The following is a 13,682-nucleotide window of genomic DNA, read 5'->3' as shown; positions in this document are numbered from 1 at the left end:
TGGCCTTCCTGTGACATCGGGTGCTATAGGTGTCATGGAGGGCAGGTAGATGTCCCCCGGTGATGTATTGGGCAGACCGCACCACCTTCTGGAGAGCCCTGGGGTTCCGGGCGGTGCAGTTGCCATACGGTATGTCCCTGCCACTGAAAAAGATCCCCACAGCAAAACAACAACCATCCGAGCCACTGCCACTTCACCCCGCTATCATCCAGAAGGCGAGGTCAGTTCCTGGTGCATCAAAGCTGGGACCCGAGATACTGAAAAACAGCTTCTATCCCAAGGCCATCAGACTGTTAAATAGTCATCACAGGAACATTAGTGGCTGCTGCCTATACACATAGACTTGAAATCACTAGCCACTTTAATAATTTTGTACATATTTTGCATTACTCATCTCATATGAATATACTGTATTTTATATTACTCTTAGTCTATACCGCTCTGACATTGCTCGTCCATATATTTGTATATTCTTAATTCCAATCCTTTACTATGATTTGTGTGTATTGGGTAAATGTTGTGAAATTGTTAGATATTACTTGTTAGATATTACTGCACTGTTGAAGCTAGAAACACAAGCATTTCGCTACACCAACAATAACATCTGCTAAACACGTGTATGTGACCAATACCATTTGATTTGATTTTGGATTTGATTTGATGAGTGGAGCAAAGTACAGAGAGATCCTAGATGAAATCTTGCTCCAGAGCGATCAGAACCTCAGACTGGGGCTAAGGTTCACTTTCCAACAGGACAATGACCCTAAGCCCACAGCCAAGACAACGCAGGAGTGGCTTTGGGACAAATGTCCTTGAGTGGCCCAGCCAGAGCCTGGACTTGAACCTGATTTAACATCTCTGGAGAGACCTGAAAATAGCTGTGCAGCGAAGCTCCTCATCCAACCGGACAGAGCTTGAGAGGATCTGTTGAGAAGAATGGGAGAAACTCCCACCTGTTGTTATGTTCGGCCTCTACTGACCAAAAAGAGATGTTATGAAATATATATTATTCTCAATTACGTTTTGCTAAAAAAAAAAAGTTTAAGTGAATACAGGCTGGCACTACATTACTACAAGACAAAACAGCTCGCTCAATCAAGCATTGCTTGCTTTCATATGCTTTCATTTAACACCATAGTACCCTCCAAACTCGTCATCAAGCTCGAGACCCTGGGTCTCGACCCCACCCTGTGCAACTGGGTACTGGACTTCCTGACGGGCCGCCCCCCAGGTGGTGAGGGTAGGTAACAACATCTCCACCCCGCTGATCCTCAACACTGGGTCCCCACAAGGGTGCGTTCTGAGCCCTCTCCTGCCCTCCCTGTTCACCCACGACCGCGTGGCCACGCACGCCTCCAACTCAATCATCAAGTTTGCGGACGACACAACAGTGGTAGGCTTGATTACCAACAACGACGAGACAGCCTACAGGGAGGAGGTGAGGGCCCTCGGAGTGTGGTGTCAGGAAAATAACCTCACACTCAACGTCAACAAAACTAAGGAGATGATTGTGGACTTCAGGAAACAGCAGAGGGAACACCCCCTTATCCACATCGATGGAACAGTAGTGGAGAGGGTAGTAAGTTTTAAGTTCCTCGGCGTACACATCACAGACAAACTGAATTGGTCCACCCACACAGACAGCATCGTGAAGAAGGCGCAGCAGCGCCTCTTCAATCTCAGGAGGCTGAAGAAATTCGGCTTGTCACCAAAAGCACTCAAACTTCTACAGATGCACAATCGAGAGCATCCTGTCGGGCTGTATCACCGCCTGGTACGGCAACTGCTCCGGCCACAACCGTAAGGCTCTCCATAGGGTAGTGAGGTCTGCACAACGCATCACCGGGGGCAAACTACCTGCCCTCCAGGACACCTACACCACCCGATGTCACAGGAAGGCCATAAAGATCATCAAGGACAACAACCACCCGAGCCACTGCCTGTTCACCCCGCTATCATCCAGAAGGCGAGGTCAGTACAGGTGCATCAAAGCTGGGACCGAGAGACTTGAAAACAGCTTCTATCTCAAGGCCATCAGACTGTTAAACAGCCACCACTAACATTGAGTGGCTGCTGCCAACACACTGACTCAACTCCAGCCACTTTAATAATGGGAATTGATGTAAAATATATCACTAGCCACTTTAAACAATGCTACTGAATATAATGTTTACATTCCCTACATTATTCATCTCATATGTATATACTGTACTCGATAAAATCTACTGCATCTTGCCTATGCCGCTCTGTACCATCACTCATTCATATATCTTTATGTACATATTCTTTATTCTTTATCCCTTTACACTTGTGTGTATAAGGTAGTAGTGTTGGAATTGTTAGTTAGATTACTCGTTGGTTATTACTGCATTGTCGGAACTAGAAGCACAAGCATTTCGCTACACTCGCATTAACATCTGCCAACCATGTGTATGTGACAAATACATTTGATTTGATTTATAATTTAAAAAAGCTTGAAAAGGTAGTGGAATGGTTTAGTGTGGTGTGTGAAGAGTCCAATACTTTAACTTGTATGCAGTACAAATCACATTATATTGGGAACACTTCCTCTAAGAGTATGAATTAGGCTGTTTGAGAAGGTTGAATCTTTAGCAACCTGCATAAACATTGTTTGAAGTACAATAGACCAACATTGCAGTAGGTGGTAGGTCAAAGCTGTGTGCTGGAACACCTTAATGTTTATAAATCGCTCCTCCGTTTCCTGGTTACTAAAATTCTAATAGTAAGTGTAGAGAACTCAAGCAAGTATAGCGTAGAGAATCAATGTACCATCTAAACTGCTGACTAATGTATTTTCCGTAACCAAAATATTGTATTTTCAGCTGTTTTAAGCTGGTGTACAAAACCAAAAGACGCAAAAACTAAACTTAAGAGCGGGAAGAGTAGAAATAGAGCACATAGAACAAATCTACCTCTTCTTAGACATGCTTTCAATGAGAATGACCATTCTACAACTAAGATTTCTATGTGAATTTAGTCGGGTCGTGCACAAAGTTACATATTGCAGCTTTAATACAGTATGTGTTAGTACAGTATACACTACCAGTCAAAAGTTTTAGAACACCTACTTATTCAAAGGTGTTTCTTTATTTTTTACTATTTTCTACATTGTAGAATAATAGTGAAGACATCAAAACTATGAAATAACACATATGGAATCATGTAGTAACCAAAAAATGTTAAACAAATTAAAATATAATTTACATTTGAGATTCTTTAAATAGCCACCCTGTGACAGTTTGTCACAGTCTTGGCATTCTCTCAACCAGCTTCATGAGGTAGTCATCTGTCTTGCATTTCAATTAACCGAGGTGCCTTCTTAAAAGTTAATTTGTCATTTATTTCCTTCTGAATGTGTTTGAGCCAATCAGTTGTGTTGTGGCAAGGTAGGGGGGTAAAAGACCAAGTCCATATTATGGCAAGAACAGCTCAAATAATCAAAGAGATACGACAGTCAATCATTACTTTAAGACATGAAGGTCAGTCAATATGGAACATTTCAATAACTTTGAAAGTTTGCTCAAGTGCAGTCGCAAAAACCATCAAGCGCTATGATGAAACTGGCTCTCATGAGGACCACCACAGGAAAGGAAGACCCAGAGTTACCTCTGCTGCAGAGGATAAGTTAATTAGACAACTATCGTGGTTGTTGTGGTAGTACTATGCCCAGGCCTAAACCCTCATTGGTTTATATTAAGAATACAATTATCAGCTAAAAAGGAACAAGTTGTACATTAACCAAGGATTCAAGAATCTTAGCTAAAGAAGGTAGTCTTGAAATGGGGTGATAGTTGTCAAGATCATTTGTATCCCCACCCTTGTGGCAGCACATTTGTGGATTTCCATGCTTTTGGAACACTTCCTGATTACAATGTTATATAAAAAATGTGGGCTACCGGGCCAACAATAAGGGGTGCTGCACACTTAAGCCAACCAGGCTCCAAATGATTAGCCCTAGTGGATTTTTTGTTGTTGTCTAATGTTAACCAAGCATCCAGGACTTCAAACTCCTGACCAGCATTTTTAGTATCATTCAATAGATTTTCACCATCTACGTCGACACTACTCTTTCAAGAGCTGGCTTCCTCAGAAATTGCAGCCTAATAAAAATCATTGCATGCATATCATCGCATTTGGGTAGTGGCATAGAGCAGTAGAGTAGGAGCACTTACAAAAGTTGCACACATGGGGAACATTTTTAGTAGCCTAGAGCCCGGGAAAACATGATATTTTATAAATGGATTTCAAAGCATTCTACCTCATTTTACACGACTGGAGAATTTGGCAGAATCTCAAATGATTGAAATGACAGGCTACTTTGACACTGATAAACTGAGATCAATAAAAATGACCTCCTTCATTAGCCTTTATTTGTATTTATTTGACCTTTATCAAATAAAGGTCAGTTAAGAACAAGTCAGTTAAGTCAGTTAAGAACAAATTCTTATTTACAATGACGGCCTACCCCGGCCAAACCCTAACCCGGACAGCGCTGGGCCAATTGTGCGCCACCCTATGTGTGATACAGCCTGGAATCAAACCAGGGTCTGTAGTGGCGCCTCTAGCACTGAGATGCAGTGCTTTAGACTGCTGCACCACTTGGGAGCAGCCTAGGCCTAGGTGTGTGGAGACATATTGAATGCTACAATATGAGGAGAAAATTATAGTCTTAGAAATGCTTTCCAGTTTCACTGACTCACCCAATGATGCGCAGCTCACCCCATGATGATGGCCCAGATGGAGCTCGTGCCAAAAGCCTCTCTCTCTCTGTTGCTTTACTTTGTAAAACAATATTTAGAAGTTTATCAAATATTTTGTTAGCTTACAGCAGACAGATTGGTCTTCTCTTTTAAGCAGGAGCCATTTGCCTTCCAACCTGTGTTTTCTCGCTATTGTATTTGAAATATTGCAAAATCCCTGTTCTTGCATGCTGTTATTTACTGATAGATTTGCAGCGTGTTCCCAACTGTAGACTATGCTTGGTTATTGGGCTACATTCACAGCTAAGCTATTTAAAACAAATAAGCTATTGATCTTCTGTGGCTACATTATCTTCTTTGGAATTGGTGTCCCTTCCACAGCATGGTTGAGCTAACATAGGCTAATGCGATTAGCATGAGGTTGTAAGTAACAAGAACATTTCCCAGGACATAGACATATCTGATATTGGCAGAAAGCTTAAATTCTTGTTAATCTAACTGCACTGTCCAATTTACAGTAGCTATTACAGTGAAATAATATCATGCTATTGTTTGAGGAGAGTGCACAATTTTGAACATGAAAAGTTATTAATAAACAAATTAGGCACATTTGGGCAGTCTTGATACAACATTTTGAACAGAAATGCAATGGTTCATTGGATCAGTCTAACATTTTGCACATACACTGATGCCATCTAGTGGCAAAAATCTAAATTACACCTGGGCTCCAATAATACATTATGGGCTTTCTCTTGCATTTCAAAGATGGTGGTACAAAAAAATTACTAAAGAACGGTTGGTTATTTCTTTGTAATATCTTTTACCAGATCTATTGTTATATTCTACTACATTCCTTTCACATTTCCATAAACTTGTGTTTCCTTTCAAATGGTACCAAGAATATGCACATCCTTGCTTCAGGGCCTGAGCTATAGGCAGTTCGATTTGGGTATGTCAATTTAGGTGAAAATTGAAAAAAAAGGGGCTAATCCTTCTCATGGTGTAGTAGGCTATTCTGAATTATTTTATGTATTTTGTAAAAGACATCAGTAATTCTATAACTTTGGCAAAAATTGTATTGATCATTCTACTTATGGGAGTGATACAGACGTGTTTCTCACACAGCAACGGCCACGCATTGGTCTCTAACATCAATTCTTAGAATACTGGACAGTTTTTTTTGGGGGGGGGGGGGGCAGGAGAATTAAGATGTAACTGTAATGAATTTGTCTGTTTTGAATTTTTACATTGCAAAAAGTGAAAATGAATTTGTCATGCCATGAGAGGTACCGGATCCGGCCAAATAGGTAACGAAACGGAGTGGTGCCGGATCCTGTTAAATTAAGCACTGCTTAAAATACCTCACCTTGCGAGGATAATGCCACTGAGCTTTTTTCAAAAATGTTTTATGAGATTGGAGGACACATTGGGAGGGATCTTAGACCATTCCTCCATATAGAATATTTTCCAGATATTTTATCTTTTGTCTGCGCTTATGGACTGCGCTCTTCAATTCAGACCACAGCTTTGCGAAATATTTATATTTCTTTCGATCCCAAATCCACCACTGGCGGGCGTGGCCAAAGAGCTCTATTTTGATGACATCAAAAAAATGGAAACGCGTGGAGTTTGATAAAAGTGCTGTGGTCAGATGACATGAAAATAGAGCTCTTTGGCCACACACACCAATGGTGGGTTTGGCATGGAGGAAGGCATTGACAAGCAGAAAATAACCCTATACCTACTTTAATATAGGGTGCTGGATATTTGATGTTATCTGGCTATTTTGCTTCCACTGGTCCTGGGGCCCTTGTTAAGGTCAACAGCATCATGAACTTGACCAAGTAGCCTGATATTTTATCCAACAACTTGGTTGTGGATCTTCCAGCCAAAGCACACATTAAATTCCACAAAGAAATGGTTAATTGACCACAAAATCAACATTTTGTTTCAGGACTTGAACCCCATTGAAAACCTATGGTTTGAATTGAAGAGGGGAAGTCCATAAGAGCAGATTAAGGATATGAAGGACCTGGAAAGATTCTGTATGGAGGAATGGTCTAAGATCCCTCCCACTGTGTTCTCCAATCTCATAAAACATTTTAGAAAAAGGCTCAATGCCGTTTTCCTCGCAAGGGAAGGTGTCGGAGTATTGAAAATTGGGGTGCCAATAATTTGTAACCCCGTCTTAAAAATAAAAAAAATGCTCTACTAACAGCCACAAAGGATTCATCTTTATCAAGGGTGCCAATAATTTCAGTCATGACTGTATGTCTGCCTGTATCTCTATGGATGCATGTTCATTGAAAATAGAAATTGTGTGTGTGTGTGTGTGTTGGATAATTACATAGCAGGACCCACTGGCAAAGCAACAGTATAATGATCTTGGGGTAAGTCCCAATTTTCTCTACACAGTGCACTACTATTGACCAGAGCCAATAGTAGTATGGGCTCTGGTCTAAAGTAGTGCACTATGTAGGGAATAGGGTACCATTTGGGACACAAATGTGTACTACCCTGCTGGCAGAGTTCCTCACCCAAACGAGATGTCTGAGAGGGAGGGAGGGAGAAACGGACAGGGAAACTGCCCCAAGTCAACTGCTGCCTTCTGGCCACACTGGCCACTAGCTCTGCCTTCCTTCTCTCACTGTTATTAAAAAGACCATCCCACAAAACCAGAAAAACTCAACTTCTCTCTCTTTAGTACGTCATTCTCAATCCAAAAGCATTTCTGTCATTTTTATTTGATGCCCCCATCTCGTAAAGTAAATATATATTATCTTCTTCCTCTCTTTGACATGAACTCACTCAACTTCAGTTGTACACGTGAATACACACACACACACACACACACACACACACACACACACACAAAGGAAAAAAAACATGTTTTAAGTGAAAAGTATGCATTGGTAAAAGGTAAAGGGAAGAATCCTTATGAAACAAACTATCAATTAAATAGAACAATGTTAGATTGACGCACAGTCCAGTAAATGTTTTTCTTCTGCCATCTGGTTGTCATCGTGAGAGGAGCCCCTTTCCCACCGTCCCACCCACACCCACTAAGCACCCACCCCACCCCAGCCCAACCCCACCTCAGGCGACCCTGTAGGGAGGCCCTGCTGGTCCAAACAGAGAGCTGTACTTCAGAACACACCCTAACCCTTCCTTCACCATAACCTCACTGGTGATGACATGGAGCTGTGGGGCAACCTCAGAAAGGCTGAGGGAGGGAGGGAGGGAGTCAGTCAGTCAGTCAGTCAGTCAGTCAGTCAGCCTTTCTTCACAATCCATCCAGCTCTCCCACAGCCAGCCGCCAGCCAGCCCTACTCCTCAACTCACCTAGCCATCCCAACCCACACAGCCCTCCCCAACCAACCAGCCAGTTAGTCAGCCCTCCCCAGCCAGACCTCCCCCAGCCAGACAGCAAGCCCTCCAGCCCCGACCCACCAAGCCCGCAACCCTCCCTGCATAAAAAATATAGTTTACGATATAATACTACAGTACTTACAATATAATTCTGTAGTAAACTGTAGTATACTGTGCAATACTATACTACACACTGTAGTATCCCTCGACCATGTGTAGTACTTAGTATACTATCGAAAAAAATATAGTAAATACTACAGTATTATTCACAAAAAAACACTGTAGTAAATACAACAAATGTCTGCAAAAACACTAGTCTGCAAAAACACAACCTTTTGTTACTACAGTAAATACTACAGTATTTAGTTTGCATATACCCTGCCCCCGCATCCCCCATATCCCAATGTGTGCCACTTGTAAGTGAGAAACCTACATGCCTACAAGTATAAATCATATATTGTGTCCCCTACAGGTTATTAAAAAGAACAGATGCCCTGAAGTCTCTGTTCAGAACCTAGTCCTACCTACCTACCTACAGGTTATGGAAAATGCGCTCTTTTAGTATTTCTCCAGTAGGTTTCCTCAAGAAGAAAGCCTATGCTAATATGTCAAAGATAATATAACAAAAATACCACAGTAAATGCTACAGTATACGACAGTCTCCAAAAACACTACAGTAATTGTTATAATACAGTCAGTATATACATATATTTTTAAATAGTACAGTATTTATACTATAGTAAGCTGTAAATACTACAGTAAAGTCTGCAAAATTACTACAGTTAATACTATAGTATTCCTACCATAGTATATACACTAGGGCTCCCGAGTGGCGCAGCAGTCTAAGGCACTGCATCTCAGTGCAAGAGGTGTCTGTAACGGTCTTTTGCTGCCTCCAGCTCTGCCTTGGGGCGGCGATACTCTCCCGGCTGTACCCAGGGTCCCTTGCCATCCAGGATCTCTTCCCATGTCCAGGAGTCTGGAGATTGCTGCTGCTGCCCGTTACCACGCTGCTTGGTCCTTTGGTGGTGGGTGATTCTGTAACGGTCTTCTTCTCTGACGAGGAGGAGTAGTAGGAAGGATCGGAGGACCAATGCGCAGCGTGGTAAGTGTCCATATTGTTTAATAAGAATAATGAACACTGACCAAAACAAACCACGACAACGTGAAATAACAAAACCGAAACAGTTCCCACAACTCAAAAGTGAAACCAGGCTACCTAAGTATGGTTCTCAATCAGGGACAACGATTGACAGCTGCCTCTGATTGCGAACCATACCAGGCCAAACACAGAAATCCCAAATTATAGAAAAAGGAACATAGACTGCCCACCCCAACTCACGCCCTAACCATACTAAAACAAAGACAAAACAAAGGAACTAAGGTCAGAACATGACAGTGTCACTACAGTCCCTGGTTTGAATCCAGGCTGTATCACACCTGGCTGTGATTAGAAGTCCCATAGGGCGGCGGACAATTGGTCCAGCGTCATCCAGGTTTGGCCGGGGTAGGCCGTCATTGTAAATAAGAATTTGTTCTTAACTGACTTGCCTAGTTAAATAAAAATACACTATTAGTCTTTTTTCCTGTTGTTCCACCACCCAACCCCAGGTGCACCCTGAGGCTCAGCTAAGGCTCTAACATTAACACAGGGTAGTCACCAGCTTAAAACCATGTTTTTACTGCAGCTCCACCACCACCACATTACAAAAGTAGCCGGTGAGTAAATGTATACAGATTTAAAATCGAATGAGACTCTCTTAGGTTGTAGAGCTCCTTGTTGTTTTCTTAGACACGAATCTAAATGTACAAATACTTCTTCACTTTTCAAGCACTGAAAATACAGTATAGCTGTGAATATTCTTAATGCCATGGCAACTTAAGTACACATGAATCCTATAGCCAGCCGTGATGAGATGCGACACATGAAACAATTATGGCGACAATAGACACAATCAACCATCCATGTCCGCAGACAGAAATACATACACACGCCTATAGCTAGCAGAGAATAACATCTTAACGTCTGTAATTACACAGAGAGCGCTTCAGTCCAAGCCTCAAGATGGGTATGATCAAATGGAATATGACTACACTGAGTCCATGAAACATATGAAGGGGGTTATGTTAGGGGAAGTTAGAATTTTTTTGTTCAACATTATCCTGCTAACCCAAGTGTCTCTCGGCTCTGTGTGGGCTGTCATTTGGCCGGAGATGAATCCATCACATCAGGAGACACAACTTTTATTTTCGCCTCTCAAACGAGTGGTGGGGCACACATTTTAAAAACATTACGTTGAGGTTCAGACAGGACACGTGTCAAAGGAAATAAAGTCACTCAGACGTAGTTGGGTTGGTTGTTTTAACACCCTAGGTCTGACCCCCCATCCTAGGCCCCCATCCCCTGTCTCAAAGCCTCCACACTCAACCTGGTCTCAGACTCAGCACCACTCCCCTCACATGACTGGCCTGAACCACAGAAAACAGTACACACGTTCAGTACAGCATGGGTTTACTCTATGAAGATTGTGTGTATTGATTGTATTGTTTACATTATTTTGTGTGGTATTTGTGTTAAAGTGATCTCTATTTTTGTCTCTTCTGAATAAATAAATAAACTCTACTGAACAAAAATACACACAACATGTGAAGTGTTTGGTCACATTTTTCATGAGCTGGAAAAAAAGATCCCATAAATTGCTGAGGAGTATTTATGTCTGTAATAAAGCCCTTCTGTGAGGGAAAAAATATATATATTCTGAATGGCTCGACCTGGCTCCCCAGTGGGTGCACCTGCCTCCCAAGTGAGTGGGCCTATGATTATTTGGGGGCCTATGCCTTATTTACATAAGTAATCAGACCCTTGCTATGAGATTCGAAATTGAGCTCAGGTGCATCCTGTTTCCATTGATCATCCTTGAGATGTATCTACAGCGTGATTGGAGTCCACCTGTGGTAAATTCAATGGATTGGACATGATTTGAAAAGGTACACACCTGTCTATATAAGGTCCCACAGTTGACAGTGCATGTCAGAGCAAAAACCAAGCCATAAGGTTGAAGGAATTGTCCGCAGAGCTCCGAGACAGGATTTTGTCAAGGCACAGATCTGGGGAAGGGTACCAAAACATTTCTGCAGCATTGAAGGTCCCCAAGAACACAGTATCCTCCATCATTCTAAAATGGAAGAAGTTTGGAATCACCAAGTCAGTGGCAGGGAGACTAGTCACAATCGAAGGAAAAGATGAATGGAGCAAAGTACAGAGAGATCCTTGATGAAAACCTGAAAATAGCTGTGCAGCAAAACTTCCCATCCAACCTGACAGAATTTGAGAGAATCTGTAGAAACTCCCCAAATACAGGTGTGCCAAGCTTGCAGCATCATACCCAAGAAGACTTGAGGGTGTAATTTCTGCCAAAGGTGCTTCAACAAATAATTGAGTAAAGGGTCTGAATACTTATGTAAATGTAATACTGCAGTTTGTTATTTTTATACATTTGGGGAATTGTGTGTAGATTCATGAGGGGGAGGAAACTGTTTAATCAATTTAACAATAAGGCTGTAACGTAACAAAATGTGGAAAAAGTCAAGGGGTCTGAATACTTTCCGAATGCACAGTATTTACAAAAAAAGGGATTTCTCTTGTATTTCATGGGGGTTATTGTGTTCCCCTTTGTTGTCCTCTATGTAATCCCTAATACAGATGTGACAGTAACAGACAATGAGGTATGGAGTCATAGACCTAGTCTTGATGAAGTGTCCAGACAGCATAAGTGACAAATAACCTGCAAAGTTTGTATATCCTGCAAAGCTAGACACTTAATAAGCTAGTAACAAATGGGCATGTTTTATTGACAAAATGCACTGACATAAAGTGTTGCTTTTCAAGAAATGTGTCATCAACATCTGTCATGAACATTTTGCTTGAATAACAAAAAAAATACAAAAGATCTAGTTTTACTCTAAGAATAATTTGTAAGAGGAATATGATACATTTGTTACAGAGCCATATTGAAAAGGTCTCACTTCCCTGTCCTTTTGTACTCTTGAAACATTGTGCTCTGGTGAGTAACATTTTCCAATATTTTGATTACATTCAATATGGCAAATCAACATAAAACTTGACCAGCCCTCCTTGCCCCCATAGTCCAGAGAACAACCCTGTATTTAACCTACCTTAAGTGCTTTTAAGTGCTTTTCCAGACTGTTTTACAAAGAAATCCAGAATGAGTCTAGGGTGCTGTGACATGGTGTTTGGATAAGAGGTATGAACCCTGGAAAGGCAACAAATCTTAGAAGTGAAGCTAAGGAGCTCATCCTTCTCCAGCCAGCCAGGAACACGTTCAGATGACATAACAACCCTTCAAGGTCAAACTATACCCCTCCCTCCATATCTCCCTCGCTCCCCGCCACCCTCTCTTCCCTTCTCCCCAGTACATGACACCCTGTCCCTTTCCTTCCCTTCCCACCCAAGCACCTGACACCCTTCCTACCCCCTCCCTCCTTTGTACCTTACACCCACTCTCTATCCCTCCCTCCACTCTTTCTGACACCCTGGCTGATTCCCGATTTTTCCACCCTAATTCCGAAGTGTGCACCTGCACACTTTCGTGCACCAATTTAGCAATGGTGGAAACTCCCTCCTGCTAATCCTTACACCAAACCTTTTCTTTTAAATCTATGACAGGGAGTGTGCAAGTGCATACTTCACGAGAAGGGTGGAGAATTGTGACATAGCCCCTCTCTGTCCCTCCTGAACTTCCTTCTGCAGGCCATCTGCCCCCCTTTACCACCTCTCCCACTCCCGTCCAGCTCTCCCACCTACTCAACGGGTGCTCACACACACCCAGGCACGTACACATACACACTCCACAGAGCTCAGCACTGTCAACGCACTCCACAGGGGTCCCACCGCAATACCACAGATCAACACCAGGGGGAGTCTCACCATCTCAGGCTGCACCTGCAACAGAACAAGGAGAAGTAGCTAAGAGTGACATTTGAAACACTATGTAAATCTATGTAAATGACCATTCACGATATACAGTGCCTAGTGAAAGTCTACACATCCCTTGCACACCGTCTTCACATTTAAAAAGGATTACAGATTTATCACAACCTATTCCACATTTTCTCAAGTGAAAGACATTTTCAAAATTCATACAACAAAAAACGAAGATGTCTGGATTGCATGTCTTTACACCTTTGTTTGGCAGCCATTACAGCTTTGAATCATTTTGAAAAATATTCTAGCAACTTTGCACAACTCTTAGGGCAACATATGTCCATAGGTTTTGTCAAAATTGCTCAAGCTCAGTAAATTTTGTTGGGAACTATTGATGGACGGCAATATTTAAACATTGTCTCTGATAATTTTAGTCAGGACTGAAACTAGACTACTCAGGAATACTGGAACCACCTCTATTGCTCTCCATCAATGATTCACAACCAAATTTACTGAGCTTGAGCAATTTTGACAAAAACAATGGATACAGTGGGGCAAAAAAGTATTTAGTCAGCCACCAATTGTGCAAGTTCTCCCACTTAAAAAGATGAGAGAGGCCTGTAATTTTCATCATAGGTACACTTCAA

The 13,682-nt window shown here is 42.0% G+C and overlaps 1 non-coding gene across 1 annotated transcript; it reads left to right on the top strand.

Annotated features, from left to right (window-relative positions):
• The first annotated feature begins 8,636 nt into the window (after positions 1-8,636).
• On the top strand, positions 8,637-8,689 carry LOC139410312 (U7 small nuclear RNA). The gene has a single exon (XR_011634475.1). It is a non-coding gene; the product is annotated as a U7 small nuclear RNA (small nuclear RNA).
• The last annotated feature ends 4,993 nt before the right edge of the window (positions 8,690-13,682 follow it).

The sequence above is a fragment of the Oncorhynchus clarkii genome, chromosome 5, assembly GCF_045791955.1.
Source record: "Oncorhynchus clarkii lewisi isolate Uvic-CL-2024 chromosome 5, UVic_Ocla_1.0, whole genome shotgun sequence".
NCBI classification, from domain to species: domain Eukaryota; kingdom Metazoa; phylum Chordata; class Actinopteri; order Salmoniformes; family Salmonidae; genus Oncorhynchus; species Oncorhynchus clarkii.
This window is presented reverse-complemented; position numbering and strand designations above follow the sequence as displayed.